At 46.9% G+C, this 25560-nt stretch overlaps 1 protein-coding gene across 2 annotated transcripts in view; it reads right to left on the bottom strand.

Moving 5' to 3' along the window:
• Positions 1 to 25560, bottom strand: part of LOC134841892 (dnaJ homolog subfamily B member 6-like) — a 463167-nt gene that overhangs the window by 7811 nt on the left and 429796 nt on the right. The window lies entirely within an intron of this gene.

Consider the following 25560-nt stretch of genomic DNA (forward strand, 5'->3'; position numbering starts at 1 on the left):
AGGCTACTACTAAAATATCCCCCCACTCTAGAATTAGAAACGTCCCCATACTTAGGTCTCTAGATACCCAAAATACATGAACGCCGTTAAAAACCGGGTTGGAACAATCCGTTAGGTTACTTTTTATTAGACAGTGTGACTTTGATCCATTTCAGATGGATCAACCTAAAACTCGCCTTATCTCAACATAACAATCATAAAACACACTCTAGAAATTAAATTTGTACTCACATAGCAGCACGCTCAAGAATTGGGAAAATAATCCAGTCAGTAACTAACTCAAGAAATAAACAACTAAGAGAAGTTTAATGTTTTATAGTTTGGACAGCAAGGATAAGTTCATGCTCTAGAATTTGAGTTCTCTTGGACCGTTGGGACACTCTAGTTGTCCGCCTTTCCGCTGAAGGTTCACTCTGGTCCAACTTTAGTAATCGCTCTCTCGGGGATACTCTGTCTTCTATTTCAAGTAGGACAGCTCTACTCTCGATTATATATAGACGGAAATTGCGAATAGCAATTTCCCACTCGTTTTTACTTTCTAACTTTCCCGCAATTGCTCTAAAATTGTTCTGATTTCTTTTTCTGATTTTCAGTTGTCGCGAGAAAATCGTGCATGACATGTTCCATTCGAATTTTTGAAAAATAAAATTTCTCTCCAAAATCAAGTATTTTCTGCTCTTCTCAAGGTCAAACTTCCAAATATGACCGACTGGCACATACTCCCCGGACTCGAGATCGATGTCCTCATCGCGCGCTGTCTTCCGCCAGTGAGTCCCAGAAAAACCGAGTGTTGCTCAAGATACAGTGCCAGTGGTCATTTACAGAAGTTTGCAGCAGATTTAAGATTATCTACACCCCAAAATTCACGACCATTTAAAATTTTCACACTATTGCTAAACAGCAATCAAAATCTGCATTTACCTGCACCTTTGAATTTTTCGCTTTTCAAGCCAATCATTTTAAAAATTCTTTTGTCCTATTCAATCAGGAAATTGTCATGCAGCATTTCGATTTATATAATAGATATAGTATATTAGTAACAATATTTACTTTGTTAAAATTTCTTTTTCGTGAATCCAAGTTTCACTCGGATTCACACTCAAGCCCCCCTTCCCTCTCAAGACTCAAGATCCATCCGATTTGCCCATTCACCTCGTGCTCTTCGCCTTGGATGTACTGCATCCTGAAGTGCTAGATGCGGCAAACTGTCTCAACAGTTCCTCTTCATCATCGGAACTAATCACAATCTCCTCCCAAGCCTTCAGTTGTTCATAAGATCGCATCCATTCTCTCTGCTCCTGCAATCTCTTTGCCTGGTTGGGTAGTGCCTTCACCCTAGCTTCTCGGTTCAAACAAAAGGAGTTGTGCAGGCTCAAGCTCACGTTCTTCGCCAGGTCTTCCTCTAGTATCGACTCCCTCGCTTTGGTATTGTCTCTAGACATCTTACCCACTCTCTTCCATCCCGTCGTGATCGCATTACGATGGGTTAGCAGAGGTCTCTTGAAAGCTTCCGGCCCAATCTCGGCCTGGAACTGTCGATACTCCTTTTGATGTTTTCTCATGTGATCTTTCGTTGCCCTGTACAACCAAGACGTCAGTGTCGCCCGAAACCATGGAAAGTACCTCAAGCGACTCCATACGTGCCTGACTTCCGTTGGTATGGCGAATACTTTGCACGCAGTCTCAAACAACTCAAGTCTCCTGCTGTAGTCTATCGCGTATATTGACTCAGCCGTTGGTGTCGTCGCCTCCCGATACTTCGTTATATTCTCTTCTATCCATCTCAGAGCTAACATCGTGCTCACTACTAAGAGCGTCACCTTCTGCCGGTGATCCGGCAGTCCGATCGACCGAATCTCTTCCACATCCCACACCAGGCAAAGGTTCTTGTGATCTGGATACCACACCGTTTGTGCCAAACAGTGGCATGGGCATTCCCCATGAGAGATCTCAATGCTCCTGAGATTACGCTCCCCTGAGGCTTCCAAGAGAGGCTCAAGCTCCATCATTTTCTCGTGCATCGTGTCATTGTCTTCCAGGTTTGGAGTACTTCCCACAGGTTTCCCGATCACGTTTTGTCTCTCGTGATCGCTTGTGTTTTCTCTTTCCAACTTCAGAAGATCTTCTCCCCAGATTTCGCTCAAGTCATCTCTCAATTCTTTTGGTACTGTCCCTTTGATTTTTCTCAACAACTTGTGCGAGTGATGCGATATCCGAGCCAACCTCACGCACTTGGGCACTGAGAAGACCTTGTCCACCAGTATTCTCTGGCTGGACACTTCCACCATCGCCATGTGTAGCGGGTAGTGACTTCCGCACAAGTTGGCCATCATTGACCCTATCAGCGACTTCGCGTTCAATGGCAAGCCATAAGCTTCGCTCAAGGGAAATCCCATTTCCGCCTCAAGACCAACCTTCCAGCTCCGGATGTGTTTTTGAGTCACCTGCAACACCCCGGGCCATGATTCTACGCTCAACGCCGTCACTAAATGATGCTCAGACTCCAGTCTCTCCAGTGCCTGCAGATCACACATTCTCGAGAAGAATCCGAGAGCTGTCGCTATATTCACCGTGGTTCTCGCGTAACATTCCGCTATTATTTGCACTTCACTTTTCTCCCTTTCTGTGATGTCTTCGAACCAAGTGACCAGATCTTCTTTTTGAAACGACAGTATTCTGACGCATGACCGTCCATCGCAGATGTGCTCTCCGTTCCCACACGTCGAATCCAGACAGCTACCCGGCTCCAATTTCTTTGTTGACCCGGGGTCGCTCGTCCTTTCGCTTGGTTCTTGCATCTGGGGTGTGATTAGCTTATGTAGCACACTCAACTTCGCCAGATCTTCATCTTCCGTTGGGGCTAACCTCACTCGCTCGGTGGTTTCCTCGATTAGACTCGCATGGGGATGTGGACACCAGGAGGGTCTTAGTAGCTTCCATATCACTCCCAAGTTCGTGGTTAACAAGCCATTTCCACCGCCCATGTTCACTTCAACTCTCTTGTTTGAGCGCGGTATGCTTATCACCTCTGGTGTTTTCTCAAGAATCAGGCCCAGGCTCGGCCCCTCTTTCTCCACTGCGTCTATCTCCATTATCCTTTCTGTCCAAAACTTCAGTAGCTCCGCTACCTCATGGTTTCTGTGGGCTCCTCCAGCTTCCGAGTCTAAGAAGGGATTGTAGGCTATTCCCATCACTCCAGACACATATTGGTATTCCCCCTTCTCACTGAGTCTCGAGTATTGTTCTGACGAGGCCAGGTTACGGTGAACATCATGTTCTTCCTCGAACTTCTTATTAGAGAACCTCCGTACCTCGTCCAGCTTTCGATGGTTCTCCAAGGATACTCTGGAGCTATCTTCTTTCTCTATTCCTGTACTCTGATATACGTTCAAGATGATCGTTGAGACTCTTCTCTCCATGGTTTTACTTCCACTTGCTCTCTGGTGGCATGCCAGGATGGTGCTATCAGACATCATAGACATTGTCCATCTCAAGAAACATGTGGCATCTTTTCTTCTAGCCAGGCTCAAGCCTGAATTGTCCCTGGCCACGTGTTGCATCAGTGTCTGATACACCTCTAGCTTCTTGCTTCCCAACTTCAGCCTGTCATACGAGGTCAATGTCTCCAACTCTATTCCCACCAGACTCCAGGTGAACATTAATTGTCCCGCAGTTCTAACGAAGGGATTCGCCATTAGTGGCGGTGCTGATGAGGATGTTCTCATCGCCTCTTCAAAATGATCCTTCAACAAACTCTGCCAGGACCTCTTCAGATGACTCGCCATCTCTATCTTATTAACCTCGGCTTTCTGCTGGGTGGCCCAATTGCGTCGCCTGCGAGCTATTCCACTATCCAACTTCTTCAAGCAGTCCTCCATTTCCTTCAATGTTTCGAGGGCCACCCACCACGTCCGGGAAGTGTTCCTCGTCTTGTTCCTCTCCAATGGATCACTCGTCACTTGTTTGCTCATGTCCTGATGTGCCTTCGAGATCCATTCTTTGCCGATCTCCACTTCCCCTACCTGTCCGTTCGTTGAACCTCTCTTCACGTTTACCTTCTGAGGCTTGAAGTCTTCTTCTGACGTAGAACTGGTGGAAACCTCTATTTCCTTTTCTACTTCAAGTGGTTTCCTGAGTTCCGAGCTGTTCTTGTATGCCGCCGTCTTGCATCGGGCCAAAACGATGGGCGCCGTCTCCCTCAAGTTTCCCTCCGAAACAGCATCCACTGAAGGACTACCCCATCCTTCCACTTCTCTCTTCCTCTTGCGAGTCTTCACGTCTCTGCTCGAGGGTGTGGTGGCTATCATCATTGATTCTACCTCTCCATCCACTCCTTCCAACTCTTGCCTCCCCCCTGCTCGAGCCTTAAGGATATTAGTACTTTTAATCATATTACTAGTCCCAACCTTATCCCTTTTTATATCATCAACCATTTTATCCACAGTTTTTCGTTTCAGAGTAGAGCTGTCCTCACATTTCTCTTTTCTAGTCTTCGATCGTGCGTTCCTCAGCTCCACTAGCTTGTTCAGCAGCTCTTTTCTTGCTTTCTCGTCCAGGCCCGTTCCTATCAGGAGCGGTTCCCCGAATCTTACTACTGCGTCCCACAGTTCCTTCTTGAACTTGTCCAGCGTCGTCTCGCTGCCCACTTCTCGATTGAATTCCTCCAGGAACTCCTGCCAAGCGTCATCCTCGAGAGATCCCAAGAATATGTCCCTGTTCCCTTCGAACGTGTTCTTCCCCCTTTCCTCCGAGCTCAAGAGTAACATCCCCATATTGAAGGTCTCACCTGCCAATGGCAATTCTAGGTTCTTCCGCGGGGACGGGTTCAGAGGTGGTGTGGCAGTATCTGCCCAATTCTCTTCGCTCAAGTCTTTCAACAGCTCTTGAGTGGTGAGTTCCTCCCCTGATGGCCCTGGTTCAGGTGTATTCCCCACCTCCATGTCCTCTCCAGCTTCACTGAGAGTTTCATCCATACTTTCTTCCTCCGATTCATTTCTTCTTCTCTCAAGAATTCTTTTGAATCGATCCTCAACGGGTCCGCTCCTCTTGTCTCCAGGCGTGTCCACGGATAGTGGTGATGGTGTCGCAGGATCCAGCTTCTTGTATTCCGTCAGTGCTACGTGCAGTTGACCTGCTGCATCTAGCTCTGTTCCTTCCTGTCTTATTTCCACCTGTTCCAAGCCATAGGGCGCCTTATATTTTCTCGTGGCAAATTTCATGTCGTCCACCAGTGCGACGTGCCCCTCCATCACGATCATCCTGCCATCATCCCATATGGGCAACATGTTATCAAGTCCCTCCTTCTCAAGAGTTCTCAAGACTTTCCTCACCTCATACCCTGGGGGCTGCGAACCTCTACTCTTTTTCGCTTGCGTCGTCCACGAATTTACCTTCATCTCGCTGGTATGGAAATAGACCGCCGCCGTGTAGCCAATGAACAGGGGGTCCCAGCCATCAGTGAAATCCTTCTGCGTTTCCTCCGCCCTCATCCTCGCCATTATGGAGGGAACTACCAAGGGACTATTCATACCTAAGGTCATCCTCCTGACTATTGGGAACTCAGGCATGGTTGCCGGGAGGATTTCTTTCTCCATTATGGTCTCTAGCTCCCTCTTCACCAGTGCGAAGCACTCCTTCCAGGCAGGAATTCTCAAGATTTCTCGTCCGTCCGCCGTCAATGGGTTCAAGTTCCAGAATTTGGGATACATTTCAATAGGGCCCTCTCGCTTGCCTCCCATTCTGCATTGCATTTGTCCCCTGAAATTGCACACCATCATCTCAGCATCTTTCACTTTTCCGAAGAGTACCGTGTTGCTCATACGCGCCCTGAGCACTTCCTGCTGACACCAATTCAGTGCTGCACCATCCAGTACGCTGATGAGACTCAAGTGCGTCACCGAGTGACGATACGTTATCACCAGGGGATCTGGAAACGCGTACGTTACTGCTGGACCATAGATGCAGGTCACCACCTCCTCCAGACCTCGGATTATCCCCATTGGGTCCGACCTCATTGCCAGACACAGGTCCGTTAACAGAGGCATCCCTCTGTTCGCCTTCTCCCATTCTTCTCTCGAGGTTGGGTTTTCATCTTCACCCGTCATGTATCGATTCTGCATCATGAGGTATTGCACCAGCAGTGTCTTCAACCCTGCGGCGCACTTGTAGGAGCTGGTTTCAATGCTCGTGTGGACTTTCCCCATAGACAGAGGTTCTCCATATTCCATTAACCGATGAAACGACACCAATTCCCCATGGGTCAAGAGCACTAGTGCCAGATACCCATCAACTCGAAGTGTCTCCACTCCCCGACTAAACATATATGCTGGACCCATATTGAACAAGTATCTGGGGTAGACCAAATACAGGGCCAAGAGCAGGCTGATGGGCATGCCCAGTATCTCCTGCACGAAGGCTCCGAAGATAGTCGCCGTGGTGCCGAACACTCCTGCCAAGAATTCTCTCTCCCAGCAAGGACTCAAGAACTTGAGAATCTCGTAATCTCTCCTAGTTTTCAATTCGCCGTTGGCGTGCTCTCTCCAAAATCCTCCAATCGTCACTTCATTGGCGGCCGAGACAAATCTAACCACCGTCATGTCTCTCCTTTCAGCTAGCTCCAGTTGCTTCTCTAGAAAACTCCAGATTTGTTTCACGAGGAGTGGTGCTTCCTCCCTCGTTTTATTCGTGGCGTTCTCCAGCCTTGGTGTCAGGAATGGCCACCAGCCATTCTCTTGGGTCAAGCGATATTTCATCGATTCTAACTGTTTCTCCGTCTCGACCACATTTCTTCTCTCGTTGCTGGGTCCTCTAGTCCTGCTGGTGGAATTTGCGACTTTCACATCCATACTCCGGAACCACAGGCTGGCCGTCAACTGGTTTATCGCCGGGTGATCGTCCCCGATGACTGGGCTGAACTTGAGTTGTCTAGCAAAGTTCGATATCTCTAGCAAGAGTACCTCATCCAATACAATCAAGACATCGGCTAGTCCGTAAAAGCCCCTCAGCGCATGAGATATGTCAGCCCATGCCGCTGGTAATTCTGATCTGTAAAGTCTCAAGTTTACTGGCTCCAGCTCTCGATTGGGGGCTGCCATCAGAATCCGCCATTCACTCCCTTCCGCTATCAAGATTAAGACCGCATACACGAATTGTAGGGCGGGTGGCATGCTGGCGTATCCTGGGGATGTGGTAAACACCACCTTTGTCTTGGACCCAAATCTCGAGGCTACGTTCTCTTGTACCTCATTCATCGCCGCAAATAAAGCCTGAATAGCCTCCCATATCTTCTTTGATGTCGGAATCTCTTTGCCCTTCAGTTGCTCAAGAAGTCCCATCGCGTGCAGGTGGTCATTCATTCCTGCAAACAATAACAGCTCAGGTTCACAGGGCATCTCCGACTTTATTGCCACCACTAGGGTCAACATCTGGTTCAATTCGGCTCCTGGCAAAGAGTATACCAGAGTCTCCGGCCAGAACAACTTGGGAGACGTTCCTTCGAAGTCTGATCCCGCCACAATGATCACTCTTGCAGCAGCTGGATCTGCTCTATCATAAACTGCCAGAGTCTTGGCCAATTGGGTGCCACCACAGGGCTTCCCGTACCTGGGATCCTCTGCCAGCCTTGGACCTTCGTAAGCAGCGTCAGGCAACTCCATCCCCCCCGGGTTGAGCAGCTTGTCTACTACCTTCAATTGCGCCGGGGTTGCCAACTTGATCCTGGCGATGCCAGTTCGGTGCTTGGGAGGTTCTGCTATAAGTCCAGGACTCCCTAGCTGCTTAAGAGGCCTGTAGTTAATGGGTCCCATGATCGTTTTTGTGGGAATTCCAGTCAGGTCTGTAGTCTCCATTAACTTCGTTCTCGAGAAATGCGCCTCGTGTGCTTTCAACCAGTCTACGCAATGATGTCTATTCAAGTCCTCATGCGACACTCGTTCAATCCCCAGGGTTTCCGCCAACTCTCGTCTGCATTCCAAAGTCTCTAGATCCAGTTCCTTCACCTTCTCAGGATATCTCAAGCGGGTAGTCTCCCTAGACTTCTTTTCTCTCCTGCCATCTGCCACCACCACGGAGGACATCGCCGAGGTCGGAGGTGTTGATGACTCTACCTCCTCCGACTCCATTGGTGTGGCACTCTGCAATCGGGTCTGATTGCTCCTCGAGCTATCTCTAGTATCAACTCTCGCTCCCAATCGACCAGCCAAGGCCCTCGAGGCAAGGAATGGCGGGTTGGGAGGTGGCCCTAAAGTGAATTGGGCTGTCTCCAGCAGGTCTGCTTCTAGCGTGTTTATGTGAACCTGGAAGACGTCGTTCAGCCACTCAGCTCCCCTTGGCCTATCGAAATGGATTCCATCTTTCGAGGTGTCTTCAGGGAATCCCTTGTTCTCCATGCGTTCTGCAACGTCTAACAGCCTGAGAGGAAGCACACTGTTTCGGTGTATTTCTCTGATCGCCTTGTTCAGGCTCCGCACCCTCTGGTTCATCTCTAGGGAGTGTTGATCAAACATCATGTTATAGGGGACCGTGCATATCGTCAACAGGATGGGATCCATTTGGATCCTCAGCTCCTCAAGAAGGCAATTTATCTTGTCGCCTAGCCTCGTCACTTTCCTTGCTTCTCCTCTCGACACGTCGTTGGTCCCAACCATCAAGGTGACTGTGTAAACTTTGGTCATTCCTAGCATGTCCAGAGTTGCCAACATCTGTGGCGTAGCAGCTCCAGCGAAACTCAAGACCCCCGTCTGCCAATGTGACCGGATCTGGGTCAACACCCGCACCAGGCTGTCCCCTATAATCAGGTGAACCGCACCCTCTGGCACACGAGGTGGCGCTAGATACTGCACCCAGGCTGCGTCGTGGAAGCAGTCCCTTCTGGCTTGCTGTTCCGCATTCCAGTCCAGCCGACTATGCTTGTGGTAGTTCCCCTCTGTGTCCTTCTTGTAGCTCGCGATCACGACGTTTCTGACCGGCTGTTCCCTCCAAGTCGGTGGAAGCTCTGGCCTTGTCGCTCTTTCACGACTCTGCTGCTGCAATTTCTCGCCCAGCTCCTTCAGGCGCGATGAGGCGCCACTCACCTGACTACCGCTCGAGGTCGAGGTTGGTGTGTATCCTGGTAACACCACATCCATCAGAGGACGTACAGGTTGGGTCTCTAGATTGCGCAAGGAGGGCGTCGCGTCATTCGGTATCCAGACCTCCAACCCTTCACTCATGTGTTCCCTGGCCTCGCGGTCAAGGTTGAACCGTCCTCTAGCCCTGGGAGCTTCATCCACCTCCATGCGCGACTCTGGCCTTGAGCTTGTCACCACTCGTTCGTTTGACCTGGCTCCCTTTTGTGTGTCCAGCTCGCGTTGTCGTTGTTCTATCCTTTCCAACTCCGACTTTAGTTGATCGCGATTCGCGGCGTTCTCCCGCACCTTTAGCTCCTGCTGATGTTCCGCCCTTAGCATCTCAAGTAATTTCAACGTCTGATCCCGCTCGTCGACTGCCTGGTCTCTCTCCAGCTGAAGCCTCTCCCTATCCAACTTCGCCTGATCCCGATCGAGGTTCGCTTTATTCCTTTCCTTCAGCGCCTTCTCAAGATCTTTCCTTAGGACTCCCAGCTCCGGATATGCCTCGGTCGTCTGTTGCGCTCGCGACATCGACGGCACCTTACTCGAGCTCTGGCCCGTGGATCTCGCTGTTGGCCTCGTCGGTAGCGGGAACTCTCCTGCGCCGTGTTCGGTGTTGTTACTCAGGCCAGGATTTCTTGCCAAGTCAAAGCCCCTTACTCCTCCATCCGCATTCCAAGACAACCATCTGGTCTGTGCTCGATTTGATATGCCCTCAGTGGTGTAGCCGACTATCAAGACAGCCTCCGTCGCAGACTCCCTGCACTCGCCCTGATCCTCCAACTGGAGGATCGCATTCAGCATCACCGCCATTCTCTCGTCGATCTGGGTGTGGTCCAGGTCCCTCAAGCGTCTGTACAGCTCGTCAAGAGTGGGCCTCTGCAGAGCCGTGGGCATAGAGTTCCAGAATCGGTCTGCCATTCTTTATAACTTCGGGATGTGTGTAGATAGATGTCAACCAGCTCAAGAATTACCTTACCAACTCAAGAATTACCTTACCAACTCAAGTATTACCCAATTCAAGAAATCTCTAGAAATCTTCTCTTGCAAGCACTTGCTGTAGATCCGGATTGTCGCGTGTTCAATCAAGATTCTCTTTTTCTGTTTCTCGTTTGAGTGTAGTTGGATATTCAACTTTGTTTTCAAACTTGATCTGAAAACATAGAGCTCATTAAAACTTAGTATGTCACGTTCCTATCCTAGAGACCCCCCTTCTACCCATATGATTAAAATCTTATCATTCACATGTCACTTAAAACAATTTGATTGGATCTCCCTTAAGAACATGCAGATTCATTTTATGTTTTAGCACCATCAATTCTTTCTTTTAAAATTCAATTGTCATGCCAATCACATCTTAAGATCCCTTTACCTGCGCCGCACCCCAGTACCTGACTCAAGACTCCTCCCTCACACCCGACCTGATACCTCCATGTACCCGACTCAGGCGATGCTCAAGTAGTACTTCTTGTGAAGATGCACCATTATCTCGGTTTCTGCAAAGACCACATGTAGGATAGCGTACAATTCCCTCGAGCTCAGTTTGCCCCTATTTGGGTCGTACACCGGCATCGAGACCTCCACTATTCCTCTTTCAATCATGAAGTCACGTAGTCTTGTCAGTGCCAATATCACGTGTTCGGGATCAATTGTGTTTCTGTCGTTGACTCTCGTTATTAGGAAGCAGAGGTATTTGCCCGGGACTTGTGCCACTGACGGTGGAAGCGCTGCTATGCCTCCCAGTCCTGGCCTCTGTCTGAACAGAAACTCTACGTTCTGGTACTCTCTTTTGAAGTCAGCCTCCAATCTTGATTTGAAACTCATATCCGCCGTGATGCAGATCGCGCTGGTCCTGTTTGACAGGATGAAGTCGCTATCTGTTATCATGATGTTCTCTGAGTATTCATTGGGTATTTCGAATTTCGTTTTGAAATTCCTTCCTATGGTAGGCTCTGGTTCTTCTTCCTCCAGTTCCAATCCGCTTGTTTCCCTCACTTCCTTGAGCTTCTTTATCATCAAATTTTCGGTGTGGGTAAGTCCTACCCCCACTCCCCGGACAAAAATATTTATCGACGTCCCCGTCGATGTAGTCGGGTCTGAATTGTCCTTAGGGATGTCCAGTGGCCTGTCTGTTGCTGTCCATCCGAAAAGAGGGTCCTCTGTCTTCATGTAATTTGCTGCGGATATATCGACTTGCTGAATGCTTTGTCCTTCGTGGCTCTCGTCCTTGACATCACGCATCCACTCTAGAATCCTCAAGTTCGTGTTCTCCCTCCTGTCTATTTCACTCTGCTCGAGATCCGTCTCCAATTCTGGCGTCGAGTAATCATCCTGCGGATAATGTCCACCATCGTCAATGACCTGCCATTCCTCTCCGGCTTCCAGTTCGCCTGCGCTTAGTAGTTCATCGCCCAACTTGTCTGGCTGTATCTTATCGATCAAGAAGTCATCCCCGTACCTATTGTACCTCATGCCTGTGCGTTTACGATTGCCAGTCCTGGTTCCCGGTGGTGTTGGTCGATCCGGCTCCATCCACTTCGGTACCTCGTTTTGCTCGGGATCGTTCCAGTCTTCTTCTACAAATGAACCTGCATCCGACTCCACTTCTATCTTTTCGTTGTCGTCCAAACTCAAGTTCTCATTACCATCATTTTTCTCTCTAGTGCCTTTCTCATTCACTTCGCACGCTGGTTCCACCACCAGGTACTCAAGACCTTCCATGTCTTTTGGCAGGCACCAGTCCTCCGGAGACGGAATGTGAGGCTTCAGATTTTCGTAATGTGCTGCTCGCCCTGTACTCAAGCGATAGAACCTTCCTTGTTGATGTACTTCCGTAATCATGAACGGTCCTCTCCATTTCTTGAGTAGTTTCTTTGTTCCCTTGGGAGGTATGACATTTTGGAAAACCCACACGTATTGGCCCACTTCGTATGGCTTTGCTCTTAGTATCTTTTCGTCATATTTCTTGCGTTGCCTCATTTGCGCTTGCGCCGTGTTTCTCCGACATAGCTCGTTTAGCTCTTGTTGTCTTTTGATCGCTTCCTTCACGTATGCTTGAGGTGACGTCCTCTTCCCCTCGTACTCCGGGTAGAAGAATGTTAGAGGCATTGCCCTTTCCCTGCCTGTCAACATCATGAAAGGACTGATACCCGTCGTTGAGTGCTGAGTACTATTATAGGCTCCTACTACTTGTGGCAGGTATTTGTCCCAGTCCGTCATGTATCTCGAGCAGTACACCCTGAGCATGTTGACCAGTGTCCTGTTCTGTCTCTCTACCAACCCATTGGTCTGTGGATGATAGGTCGTCGAGTGTGCTTGAGCAATGTGTGATCTCTTCATCAATTCTTTTGTCAAGTCCCCCACAAAAGCCTTGCCGTTGTCTGACTGGAAAGTCATTGGACAACCATATCGCGATATCCAATGCGTTATCAGGTGATCACATGTCTCCTCTGCTGAGGCTGTCTGGCACGGAACCGCTTCCGCCAACTTGGTGAAGTGATCTATTATAACTAGTATTTGGTTATAACCCGACTCCGTCATGCAGATTTTCTGATGGTCTATCTGCACCACTTCATTGAATTCCGAACTCTCGACAGACTTGAGGGGAAACTTCATCTTCCTTGGGTCTTTTACTTGAAGGCATGCTAGGCAGGCATTCACCCACCTCTCGCAAGCTTTTCTCATTCCCGGCCAGTCAAACCTGTGAAGTATCCTTTGTTGTACTTTATCTATCCCCTGATGGCCCATCTGGTCGTGTGATCTGAAAAGCACTTCCGTTTGGTACAGTTGTGGTAGTATGATGAGGTTGTGTTTGTGTAATATTTTTTCCTCATCTCTTCTCTTGCACGCTACCACCCCTTCAGCTGTGTGATACAGTAAATCTCTCTTTTCTTTGTAGAACTGGCTCAAGATCTTGTAGCTGTCTTCCTCAAGTTCCCCCTTCTCCTTGACTCCCGAATGGATCCATTTGGAGAGGTTACTTGTCATTTTGTCATTCCTCTGGGCCCTTATTAGGTCAGACAGCCTGTATCTCGCCTTAACGTGCTCCTTTAGCGCCATGATCTGTCCATTCATCTCACCAGGGTTGTGGATGTCATCGCTCAGTTTCACACATATCATCCTTTTCACGATTTTCATGTCGTCTTCTGGTACCAGATTCGTTCTGACGTTTGAGTTGCACGATAGTTCCCTTAGTGGTTTTCTTGAAACTGCTATTTTCTCGAGCTCTTCACCACCTCGTACCTCTTGTGTTTCCAGATTGTACGTCCCTGAAGATGGATCCGTCTGTAATTCCCTGTCGTGCTGTCTTATCTTCTCTTCCGCCAGTATCATGCATAGACTGTCTTGGTCTTCGCTGCTCTCATCCGAGTCTTCATCCCATTCTTCACGCTCCCCGGACAATTTCCCTTCTCCGGTTTCGTCTTCTTCCATGAATCTGGACCACTCCCCGGACTCTTGATCTAGTCCCAGGTGTTCAACTTCTTCTCTGAATGTTACTTTCTTATCCCTGACTTTTGTCTGCTCCAGAATTTTGTCGGGGATTTTTTCAACTAGTGATCGCACAACTTCCTTGCTATCAGTGATGCTTCCTTTTGAGACGTCAGTATTGTTCACTGTTTCTTCTCTCCGAAGTATGGTTAGTTCCGGTGCCTCCTGACCTTTCCCTTGGATCACGGGCTTGTCATCTGATAGTTTCTCAAGCAACCTCATTAAGTCTTCATCTATTCGGACCGTTCCCTCCTCTACCTGGATGAGATCATAACCTTTTGCCTTGAGTGTTTCCCTCACGATCTTGGACTTGAGCATTATTCCTACCGGAATCCCTCTGCTTCTCTGCAAGATGGTCTTTTCAAGAGGCTCTTTCGGCAATTCGGGATGATCTTCAATCGGTTTGCCTGATTTGTCCAGCCATCTCGTGAGTGGAAGACTGTCGTACGTTTCTTTGTCCATAAAGGAGAAGCCGTCTTTGATCTCAGGTCTGTCCGCCTCTCTTTGTTCTTGCCTCTCGTAGAACTCCGTCTTCTTACTCAAGCTGTCAGCATTTTGATGTTTATCTCGTGTTCTGTGCTCAATTATCATGTTGTATCCATCCAAGCGAACTATCCACCTCCCAATATAGCTCTGATCCATTGAGTACGTTTTCAGCCAGCTTAGTGCTCGGTTGTCGACTCGCAGCTTGAAGGGCTCACTGCCTAAGTATGCTCTGTATTTTTCGACAAAGGTGACCACCGCGAACATCTCTGCTTTCGGTGCTCCGTACTTCATTTCTGTGTCACTTAGGACCTTGCTCCCGTATGCTATTGGTCTCAAGACTGTCTTCCCATTCCATTCTTGTTCTTGATGGAGAATCCCAGAAATAGCGACTACTGATGCGTCCGTGTCTAGCACGTACATCCCTTTCTCAGTCGGCATACCCAGTACTGGTGCCTCACACAGCTCTTTCTTTATTCTCTGGAATGACTCTTCTGCCGCGTTGTTCCACGTGAACTTCTTGCCCTTATGTCTCATTAGTTGTTGCATCGGGTATACCTTGTCCGCATAGCCCTTGATGAATTCTCTATAATAGTTGGCGAAACCCAGGAAGCTCATCAGCTGGTGCTCCGTCTTCGGTGATTTCCAGGTTAGGACTGCTTCCACGGCGTCTGGATCAGGTCTGATGCCGTGCTTATCTACCATCCTTCCCAAGTATTTAATCGAGTCCTTGAGTATCTCGCACTTTGATGGTTTACACTTCAGCCCCGATCTTTTCATGCACGCGAACACCTCGTCAAGCCTCTCGATGTGGTCTTCTAGTGTCGGCGTTGCTATTACCACGTCGTCCACGTAGCACATTACCAGGTTGCCGTACTTCTTCGTCACGCCTATCAACGCGTGTGCCATCAGCCGCTGAAACGTGGCTGTTGCATTGCAGAGTCCAAACGGCATTCGTTTCCATTGAAACAGACCCAACTCGCAGGCGAACCCTGTCTTGTCCCTGTCTTGCTTCCTTAATGGTACCTGCCAAAAGGCCGAGCCTAAATCAAGAGTCGTAAAAAATTTCGCATCACCTAACTTCGAGAGGCTCTCATCAATTCTAGGTATGGGATAGGCATCCTTCACCGTGACGGAGTTCAGGTATCGAAAGTCACAACAAAACCTTAACTGGTCGCCTTTCTTTTTGGCCATCACTACTCCACACGCCCACGGTGACTTGGATGGTTCTATCATGTCATACTCTAGTAACGTTTCGATTTCTTTTCTACACGCGTCCGATTTGTGTGGGGTCATGCGCCTCGCCCCCTCCCTGTGTGGTACCGCGTTTTCCTCAAGTTCAATTTCATGTTCAACAAAATTACAACACCCGATATCCGCCTTATGCCTTGAAAAGACCTCCTCGTTTCGCTCTAGTACGTCCTTGATAGCTTCGAGCTGTTCATCTTTCAGTTTGCCCCTTAAATGTTCAATCTCCGGCAGAACCGGTTTATCAATTTGCATTTCATCTAGTGTGGGTCTCTCTGGAAAGTTCGAACAGCTCGAAAGCCCATCGTCCGTTTCTGACTTAAGTGATTTGATAAGACCTGAAGAATCTTTTATTCTCTGCAATCGTCTCAAGATACAAATTTTGTCCCTGTGGTTGGGACAATCAACAACTTCATTTTGTTTTGAGTTTTCAATTGTTTCATATCGAGTTTTAACCGGTAAAGCATATCCCAGCTTCCTGCCTCTCTGTATCGTGATCGGTATATCAAGGGTATTTAACAAGACACTGACGCAGAGGCCGCTCTTCGTTATCGAAAATGATCTTCCTAAAACAGCAGCGCTTTGACTATTAGGATTTGGAACTATACACACTTGCTTGTTGTCACTTAGTTCATTATAATTTTTCATCCTCAAGCTTACGATTGCCGCTTCATTAGCTTTTAACCTCACTCTCCTACTCAAGAATACCGGTGCTTTGATTTCATTCGCCATTATTAAATTTACCGGTTTGATTGCGTACCTCCTATCCGGATTCCGTATCCTGAACATTGCATTATTTAGATCAATCGTTACGTCGAAATTCCTGATGAAGTCTCTGCCCAAAATGAATTGGTCAGATTCATCTAGGTTTTCTACCACGATGAAGCTCATCCACAGGTTACGTTCCCCCAAATTGAGGGCTATTATCGGCGTCCTGCCCAGCACCCGTAGGGCCCCTTTGTTTGCAGCTGACAGCCGTATTCTCGAGTCTATCAAGTCACCTTTGTCAAAGCCCATCTTTTCCCATGTTTCGATTGGTATGACGCTCAAGACTGCTCCCGTGTCAAGTAATCCACGCAACTGAGTCTTTTTGCCATTTATGTCTAGCACGTGCCCTGTCACGTCTGCTTCCGTCCCGATGTGCATTGCATCTTCTTCAAGCATGGCACAGTGTCCGATCGATCTTACTTTCAATTCTTCTTTCCCTACATAGATTTGTCCAATTAGGTCTTCGTCGCATGTTATCATCGTCTTTGTATAGATGTTGATTCCATCTATATTCAGCATGACCTCGTGTGGACCATAAGCTTCAGTGTACCTATTATCAACACGTACCGATTTGCTGCCCCCTCTCGTGAGTAGTGCCCTAAGCGCTCTAGAAGTCGTTTGTGGACTTATTCCACTCAAGTAGTCTGCATACACGTCGATGTGCATTATCGTCTGGTCGCTCGGCTCGCTCAAGTTTCTGGTTACCTCGTGTCCGCCCACTGTGATTATCGACATTATTCTTGCTCCGATTTTCGATATCCCAAAAGGTTTACCTGTCACCATTTTCACGGTGTTACAATTCCCAGTCTTCGTTGAGCCCGTTCTAGCCTCTGGTATTGAGTTCGATCCAGTTAATGCTTCGTTAAAATTTTGTCTTTCGATCTCCAACTTTAGTCGTTGCTCTATTTCTTTTGCTGCCAGATCTTGTTTCACTTTGGCAATTGCTTCCGTCGCCGCTTTCTCATAATTTATCTCTAGAGAGCTTCCGGCTGCGGAGTCTAACGCACCGCTAACATGTGTGACAGCTTTCACTGTCTTCGTCGGCAATTCGGTGTTTGGTGCCCCTGAGTTCCTAGATTCGAACTCGTTTTGCCTGTTCCGCTGATTCTGCACCGCCGCTAATGCCAACTTATGTTTGGGGTGATTCTGGTCCTTGACCGCTTCCCAGAACAAGGGACAATCCATTCTGAAGTGCCCCTCCTGGTTACAGAAGAAGCATCTGGCGCCTATCTTGATGATTAAGCCATTGTAGTACTCGTGTTCCTCCATCTGACTCATATCCTCCTCATCCGGTGCATAACCTAGGCTCTTCATGCCTTGTTTGTACGTTGTGCAGTCAGCCACATGATGATCCGCTGACCCGCAGTTCGCGCATGATCTGCGCTTATCCATATCATCTCTAGGTTTGTACCATGATGACCTCTGGGGTTGACCTCCCCCTTGCGTGTTCCTGTTTTCAGAATATGAGTACTTCTTAGGTTTCATCAGCATGTATTCTCTTGATTTCTGTCTCATTTCTTCTGGGGTGGGTGCGCTGTCCTTCGACAATGTGTAGTATGTTGCTAACATTGTCCTTAAGTCATCACTTTTCACCCCATCGATGAACTTCGAGGCAATGCTAAAGTTCCGTCTATTTGTCGACTCCTCTGGGTCACTCCTCCTTCTCAAGCTCTCGAGGTCATCTAGGAACCGATCTATTGACTCGTCGTCCCTCTGCCTTCTCTTTTCAAATCGCATCATCGCTTGGTGACCCTTCATGCCTGACCCGAATCGATTCAGCAATATCTCGAAGATCTTGTCCGCGGTGTCGCGTTCTTCCTCCTTCTTTGCGACCACGCATTTTAATGCCGTTCCTTCCAAGTTGCTCAGTATGGCTGTACATGCTTGCCTTTCGTCACTCAAGTTGTCTTGCTCTAGATGTAATCTCATCACTTCCACCCAAGTGTCAATGCATCCATCGGAGTCGTCCTTGAATTCTTTTGGCTTCTTGAATGTCTTTCTTGATTTTCCCTCTCTCCTGTCGCTCGAGTCAGTGTTCCTCGTGGCGAAGGCCTCTAGAGTCCTGTTCATCATCTCCCAAGTGCTGGCCCATGTCATAGCATCTGGTCCTGTGTTGCTGTTAGCTGTTGAATCTCCCGGAGCAGCCGTTGTATTCGACGTTCCATTTTTCATTATTGTTTTCGCAGTTGTTGGTGCTATGCTTATCGCATCCCTGGTTAAGGGCAACGGTGTCGATTGCCGTTTGTTCCTTTGTGGTTCTACAAAGTCAACTCTGGTGCTTTGCGTACGATCCGCTGCCGGTCTTTCTTGTGGAGTAGAACCTCTCAAGATTGCATCCAACTTCGCCTGTATTGCACACGAACTCTCGGCTTGACTCTTGCTCATTGTGTCCATTCTCCTTTCCAGGCTCCCTAATTGGCTGTTGACATCATCATATCGGTTCTTCAACTGTTGCATGTCTGTTTTGATGTTCTTTTCTCGTTCTTCATTGGTGGCTTCTACCTTGTCTGACATCTCCTTGAGTCTCTCCTCTGTTGCCTTAGCCAGGTTAAAATAACTGTCTAGATACTCGTGCTTGTTGTATCTTATCTCCTTTTTTATCACCTCTCTGTCTTCTTCACTGTTCTTAAGTCTTTTGTCGATCTGATTTAATTTCGCCAACAAGTCGCCCAGCTCAATGGTAGTCTCTTCATGGTCAGCCGTGAGTTTCTCTTCGGCCTTAGCCTCTGCTTTAGCTTGTTCCTCATTCTGGCCGGTTTCTGTCGCTTTCGTGCTCACTGTACCAAATGTTCGTGCTCTTTCTGTTTTTGGTTCTTCAGTCACGTTTTCTTTCGCTTTGAATCCGACCATCATTGCCAACTTGTCTGTGAAGGATGTCTTTTTCACTTGAGAGTCGTTTTTCACAGTCTCTCGGGTATTGCCTGTTGTGTCTTCCAATGCGTCTATTCGTGAAAACTCCACGGTTTTTGGACTTTGGTCTTCCACGTGGGGCATCGGTGTGGATTCCGTTGTCCTCTTCTCCACCTCATCTACGCTCTGGTCTGGTGTCTCTAGGTCGATTTCGATTGTGGGCTCCACCTGTTTTTCCCCCACCTCTTCTCGTGTCTTACTCTCGGTGCCACTTCTCGTACTGACCATGTTAACTGAAAAGTTCTTCTTTGTTATCTTTGGGCCTGTTGATGTCGTTCCGCGCAGCGATGAATTATATTTCATGTTTGATCCACTTGACCTTTTTTCGAGCACCGGTACCCTACTCCGCCTCATCATTTCTATTTACAACTGCTTCTATTTACAATTTTATTATATACACGATTCTATTCTAAGGGTAAAAAAAAAAAAAAAAAAAAAAAAAAAATATTTTTTGTGGTAACAAATTCTGTACAACGTGTTAAAAACCTTCTCCAATTCTCTTTCTAAAACCTCCGAAAAATTTTCCTTAATTTGGTCTTAACCCTACCTATTTCGATTTGTCTTGTTCTGTCTTAAAACGCACTTGTTGTAGTTTGACTTCAATTTCTATACCGTCCCAAGACTATTCGTCACTATCACAGTACTCTCCGCTAGTGTCCTAAGACCCTTGTACCAAGACCACTGTTCCAAGACTAGTGTCCCAAGGCTACTGTCCCAAGACCAGTGTCCCAAGGCTAGTGTCCCAAGACCACTGTCCCAAGGCTAGTGTCCCAAGACTACTGTCCCAAGGCTAGTGTCCCAAGACTACCGTCCCAAGACTAGTGTCCCAAGGGCAGTGTCCCAAGACCAGTGTCCCAAGGCTGGTATCCCAAGACTAGTGTCCCAAGGGCAGTGTCCCAAGACCAGTGTCCCAAGGCTGGTGTCCCAAGACTAGTGTCCCAAGGGTAGTGTCCCAAGACCAGTGTCCCAAGGCTGGTGTCCCAAGACTAGTGTCCCAAGACTAGTGTCCCAAGACTAGTGTCCCAAGACCACTGTCCCAAGACTGTCCCAGGACCACTGTCCCAAGACCCTGTCCCAAGACCACTGTCCCAAGACCACTGTCCCAAGACCCTGTCCCAAGACCACTGTCCCAAGACCACTGTCCCAAGACCCTGTCCCAAGACCACTGTCCCAAGACCACTGTCCCAAGACCCTGTCCCAAGACCACTGTCCCAAGACCCTGTCCCAAGACCACTGTCCCAAGACCCTGTCCCAAGACCACTGTCCCAAGACCACTGTCCCAAGACCACTGTCCCAAGACCACTGTCCCAAGACCCTGTCCCAAGACCACTGTCCCAAGACCCTGTCCCAAGACCACTGTCCCAAGACCACTCTGTTTTAAGACTTCTTCGGTCTTGTCCCAATACTCGTCACGGAGTGTCTTCCTCGTTGTAGGGTCTTCTTGAACCACCGTACCTTGTACCACCGCTCGAGCTCTAGTAAAATTTTCCCAAAAACCCTCTCTTAAAAGCCAAATGCTGACCCCCTCTTCTTTTGGGTTGTTTCTATTTCAATGTAGGTGCGCAGGTATCTTGTGATCACCTGTTCGTATAAAACCAAACACAAATCCTCACTAAAATGCAACAAAAATCTAAGTAAGAAAAATAATAAAAACAGAAAAATGAGCCCACCTGAAATTCAAAGGTGACCAATGTCTACCTTTCGTCCAAAAAAAATGTCTGGTACCTAATTGCCACGCGCTTTCCTCCCCCCACTAGTGATCTTATGGGGTATCACAAAAGCTGTCTATATCCGGTCCCCCCTACCAAACCAACCAGCGTACCAGTCTTAACTCGAGTTGAATTCTGGATCTCCACCTAATATTACCAACGCGTGTTAATTTCTAATGTAACTAAGTCAACGATGTCGACTAATTAGTTACTCTAATTTCCCCCTTTTTACAATTTACAACCGCCAACCTCTAACTTAACCAGCCCCCCTTCTAACCTCCCCCCTTTCTAGCCCCCCTTCTTAAGCCTAAAAATTACTTTAAGCGCCGGGTGCTAAACCTCTCAAGAGAAAACCGTAGACCTGTTTCCAGGCCTGCTCAAGTAAAAACGTTCCTCAAAACTGGGGGATTTCGCTTATCCAATTTTACACTTATCTCCTATAATGTAATGTGGATTCTAACGATACCCGTTCTGCCCAACTTGAGAACTCGAGAATTGCCAAATCCTTCTTGGCTGCTTTCCCACTCGACTGGTCACCTGTTCCAGTCCAGTCTCCTATTGGTTCAGCCAAGTGTCCCTGAACCACTCTCCCACTCGGCTGGTCACCTCTTCCAGTCAAGTCTCCTATTGGTTCAGCTCAGTGTCCCTGAACCACTTTCCCACTCGGCTGGTCACCTCTTCCAGTCAAGTCTCCTATTGGTCCAGCTAAGTTCCAAGCTATCTGAAAACCCTTGACAACGCCCCACTTTGGGCACTTTATTCAGTTTACTGGTTTAAATTGCTAGGTTGATCGAAACGATCGAACTTGTAAAACAGTATGGGTATACTATTTAATTAATATAAAGGTTTGATCCAACTAATCTGGTGTCAAAGTCACTGTCTTTTTTCGTTTTATGGTTTTTGTTCCTTTTTCTATTCTTTTTTGGTTTTTGTTTCGCTTTTTGTCTTTTTGCTCGTGTTTTTGTCCCCCTAGTTGCCCCCCTTTACTCGGTTAGCTAAGCCTCGTTCGGAGAGCGTACCAGGAAATTTTCTCGAGTTTTCTTAAAAAGCTATCACGGTACAACCGGAAGGTTTGCACGTTCCTGTCGAACCGTACCGCCGGTACTCTAGAATGGGCATTCAGCCCGAAGCTGTCTCAAGTGGGTTTGACTCCGTAGTCTTGATGTCGTAAACACCCAGGAGCGCCATAAAAACACTATGTAACATTCGTCTACTGCAGTCACACATGAGGCTTAAGAAAAATAGGCCCTATAACCACTGGCTCAAGGGTCAGGGGCACTATCTCTTGTGTTTTCCCACCTCAAGAACGGTCGGAGCCAGTTCGGTTCGCTTATGACATGAGACTACGACCCGTTACAGCTTAAAGGCTACTACTAAAATATCCCCCCACTCTAGAATTAGAAACGTCCCCATACTTAGGTCTCTAGATACCCAAAATACATGAACGCCGTTAAAAACCGGGTTGGAACAATCCGTTAGGTTACTTTTTATTAGACAGTGTGACTTTGATCCATTTCAGATGGATCAACCTAAAACTCGCCTTATCTCAACATAACAATCATAAAACACACTCTAGAAATTAAATTTGTACTCACATAGCAGCACGCTCAAGAATTGGGAAAATAATCCAGTCAGTAACTAACTCAAGAAATAAACAACTAAGAGAAGTTTAATGTTTTATAGTTTGGACAGCAAGGATAAGTTCATGCTCTAGAATTTGAGTTCTCTTGGACCGTTGGGACACTCTAGTTGTCCGCCTTTCCGCTGAAGGTTCACTCTGGTCCAACTTTAGTAATCGCTCTCTCGGGGATACTCTGTCTTCTATTTCAAGTAGGACAGCTCTACTCTCGATTATATATAGACGGAAATTGCGAATAGCAATTTCCCACTCGTTTTTACTTTCTAACTTTCCCGCAATTGCTCTAAAATTGTTCTGATTTCTTTTTCTGATTTTCAGTTGTCGCGAGAAAATCGTGCATGACATGTTCCATTCGAATTTTTGAAAAATAAAATTTCTCTCCAAAATCAAGTATTTTCTGCTCTTCTCAAGGTCAAACTTCCAAATATGACCGACTGGCACATTTCTGTTCCACCACTTTTTCACTTGTGGCATTCCCGTTGGGTCTTCGAAAACCAACACATTACCAGTGATTGCAATTTTTACTTAAGCATTCAAGGTTTTAAGGATTACCTCAGGCCCACTGACAAGAACTGAGCCCGTATTTCTTTTTTTATTTTTAGGCGATTTTCACTGCAGTGGATTTTCATATTTGACACCTCTGTTGTTCCCCTTTTCTCATGAAAGTTTTCATTATTTTACAATAAAACTTTTCGAAGTCTCTGATGCTAAAACACTATCTATTGGCTATCTGTGCCAGTCGGTCATATTTGGAAGTTTGACCTTGAGGAACACAAAATACGTAACTTTGGGAAGAATTTCGAATGGAGCCTGTCATGCTCAACTTTCTCGCGAAAACTGAAAATCTAAGAATTAGAAGATCAGAACATCCGAATTACAATCGCGGGAAAGTTCCACCACTTTTTCACTTGTGGCATTCCCGTTGGGTCTTCGAAAACCAACACATTACCAGTGATTGCAATTTTTACTTAAGCATTCAAGGTTTTAAGGATTACCTCAGGCCCACTGACAAGAACTGAGCCCGTATTTCTTTTTTTATTTTTAGGCGATTTTCACTGCAGTGGATTTTCATATTTGACACCTCTGTTGTTCCCCTTTTCTCATGAAAGTTTTCATTATTTTACAATAAAACTTTTCGAAGTCTCTGATGCTAAAACACTATCTATTGGCTATCTGTGCCAGTCGGTCATATTTGGAAGTTTGACCTTGAGGAACACAAAATACGTAACTTTGGGAAGAATTTCGAATGGAGCCTGTCATGCTCAACTTTCTCGCGAAAACTGAAAATCTAAGAATTAGAAGATCAGAACATCCGAATTACAATCGCGGGAAAGTACCAAAAAAAGCAGCGGAAATTGCTATTCGCAATTTCCAGATACAAATAAACGCGAGTAGAGCCGTCTTATCCTGAAATAGGAAGAGAAACGATTGTGAAAGAAGAATACAGTTATTCGAACCGAACTAGAGTGAACCCTCAGTGGAAAGGTGGACAGCTGGGGTGTCCCAATGGTTCAGACTAAAACGTCATTACTAGAGTCAGAACTCATTTCCCTTATTGAAACTAATTAGTATTAAACTTCTCAAGTTATCATACTTAATTCTCGAGTTGCTCATTAATTTAGTTACCTCTAATTCTCAAGTGTGCCGACATGTGAGTCCTCAATTTAGTTTTCTTGAGTGTGTTTTATGATTGTTATGTTGAGATAAGGAGAGTTTTAGGTTGTTTCATCTGAAATGGATCAAAGTTCCACTGTCTAATAAAAAGTAACTGTGCGGATTGTTCCGACCCTGTTTTTAACGACGTTCGTGTATTTTGGGTATTTTGAGACCTAAGTATGGGGACGTTCTTATTTTCTAGAGTGGGGGGGGGGTATTTTGGCAGTGGCCTTCAAGCTGTAACGGGTTTTTAGTCTCATGCCGCAAGCGAACCGAATTGGCTCCGACCGTTTTGAGGTAGGAAAACACGAGAGATAGTGTCCCTGTTTCTTGAGCCAATGGTTATAGGGCCTATTCTTCTCAAGCCTCAAATGTGACCGAAGTAGGCGACTGTTACATAGTGTTTTAATGGCGCTCCTGGGTGGACATAGAGCAACGATTGAAATAGAGCAACGATTAAACAGGAAATCGAAAAGCAGAAGATAAAGGAGACGTTATGTTGGTCGGTGCCGATGCCAGAAGCCGTAGCAGGGACGACAAAGAGTGGAAATTGCAACACTCTGAAAATATGTGACATTCGACCAGAATGGCCAAAATGCAATTTATGCAGGATTCGAATTTTGAGCAGTAAGCCTTCCGAGTTGATGATTTCGAAGGATTAGCGACGTTATTGGAACGTTTAGCCAAACGGTGAGGGCTAGAATATTCTAGTATTTTAAATTTTCAAAAATTCGAATGATGACGTCACATTTCTGAGAAATGCTGAAACGGCCATTTTTACAAAAAGCGAGTGAAAAACAGAACAACTTTTATCTGCGATTGCGAACAGTACGAAAATCGAGATTGGAAAACGACAACGAACTACAGAATAGCAGAGAACGTTCCGAGTTGCAACTATTGTGCTGCTACAATAGTTGCAAGGCCGTTGCCAACAACGGTGAAGGGTGAGAACCAGCCTTCCGGATTAGCGAGAAATCAAGAGTAAGGAGCTTGATTCAGCGGATTCAAGAATCCGGAAGGGTCTCGGGACGGAAACTTTTATTAACTCACATAAACTTTTAGTATCCTGTCATGTCCTGACTTGAATTTAACTGATATTTTGATTAGTTTTGACAAGGATGAGGTGCTAGGAGTTGGGGGAAAGGGTTGATCCATCTTCGATGGAGATGATGGTTTTTATCTACTGAACAAAAACAATAGTAATATAATAAGTAGTAGCCCTGTTTTTAGGAGTGACCTCGTGGTCTGGGGATACTGAGACCCAGCCATGAGCTCACTATTTTTGCATGTAATTCAGTTAATTTGAGCGTTCTGGTCGAAGCCGGAGAACAGTAACGTTTTTGTCAGCCTGATGTAAGAAAGACCACCGAAAAGTACTGGCTTGGTAGAGACGGTGAAAAACATGCAAAGCTCTGTTTAGACGCTAGCCAGTCGTCTTAAGACTTAGTTTTGTTATCCGTCGATATGTATCTTCCGGGCGAATGTTACATGTATGTTTTTATGGCGCTCCTGGGTGTTATTCTTTCGTAACATCATGACCGGCGGAACCGTT

Source organism: Symsagittifera roscoffensis, chromosome 3, assembly GCF_963678635.1.
Source record: "Symsagittifera roscoffensis chromosome 3, txSymRosc1.1, whole genome shotgun sequence".
NCBI lineage: Eukaryota > Metazoa > Xenacoelomorpha > Acoela > Convolutidae > Symsagittifera > Symsagittifera roscoffensis.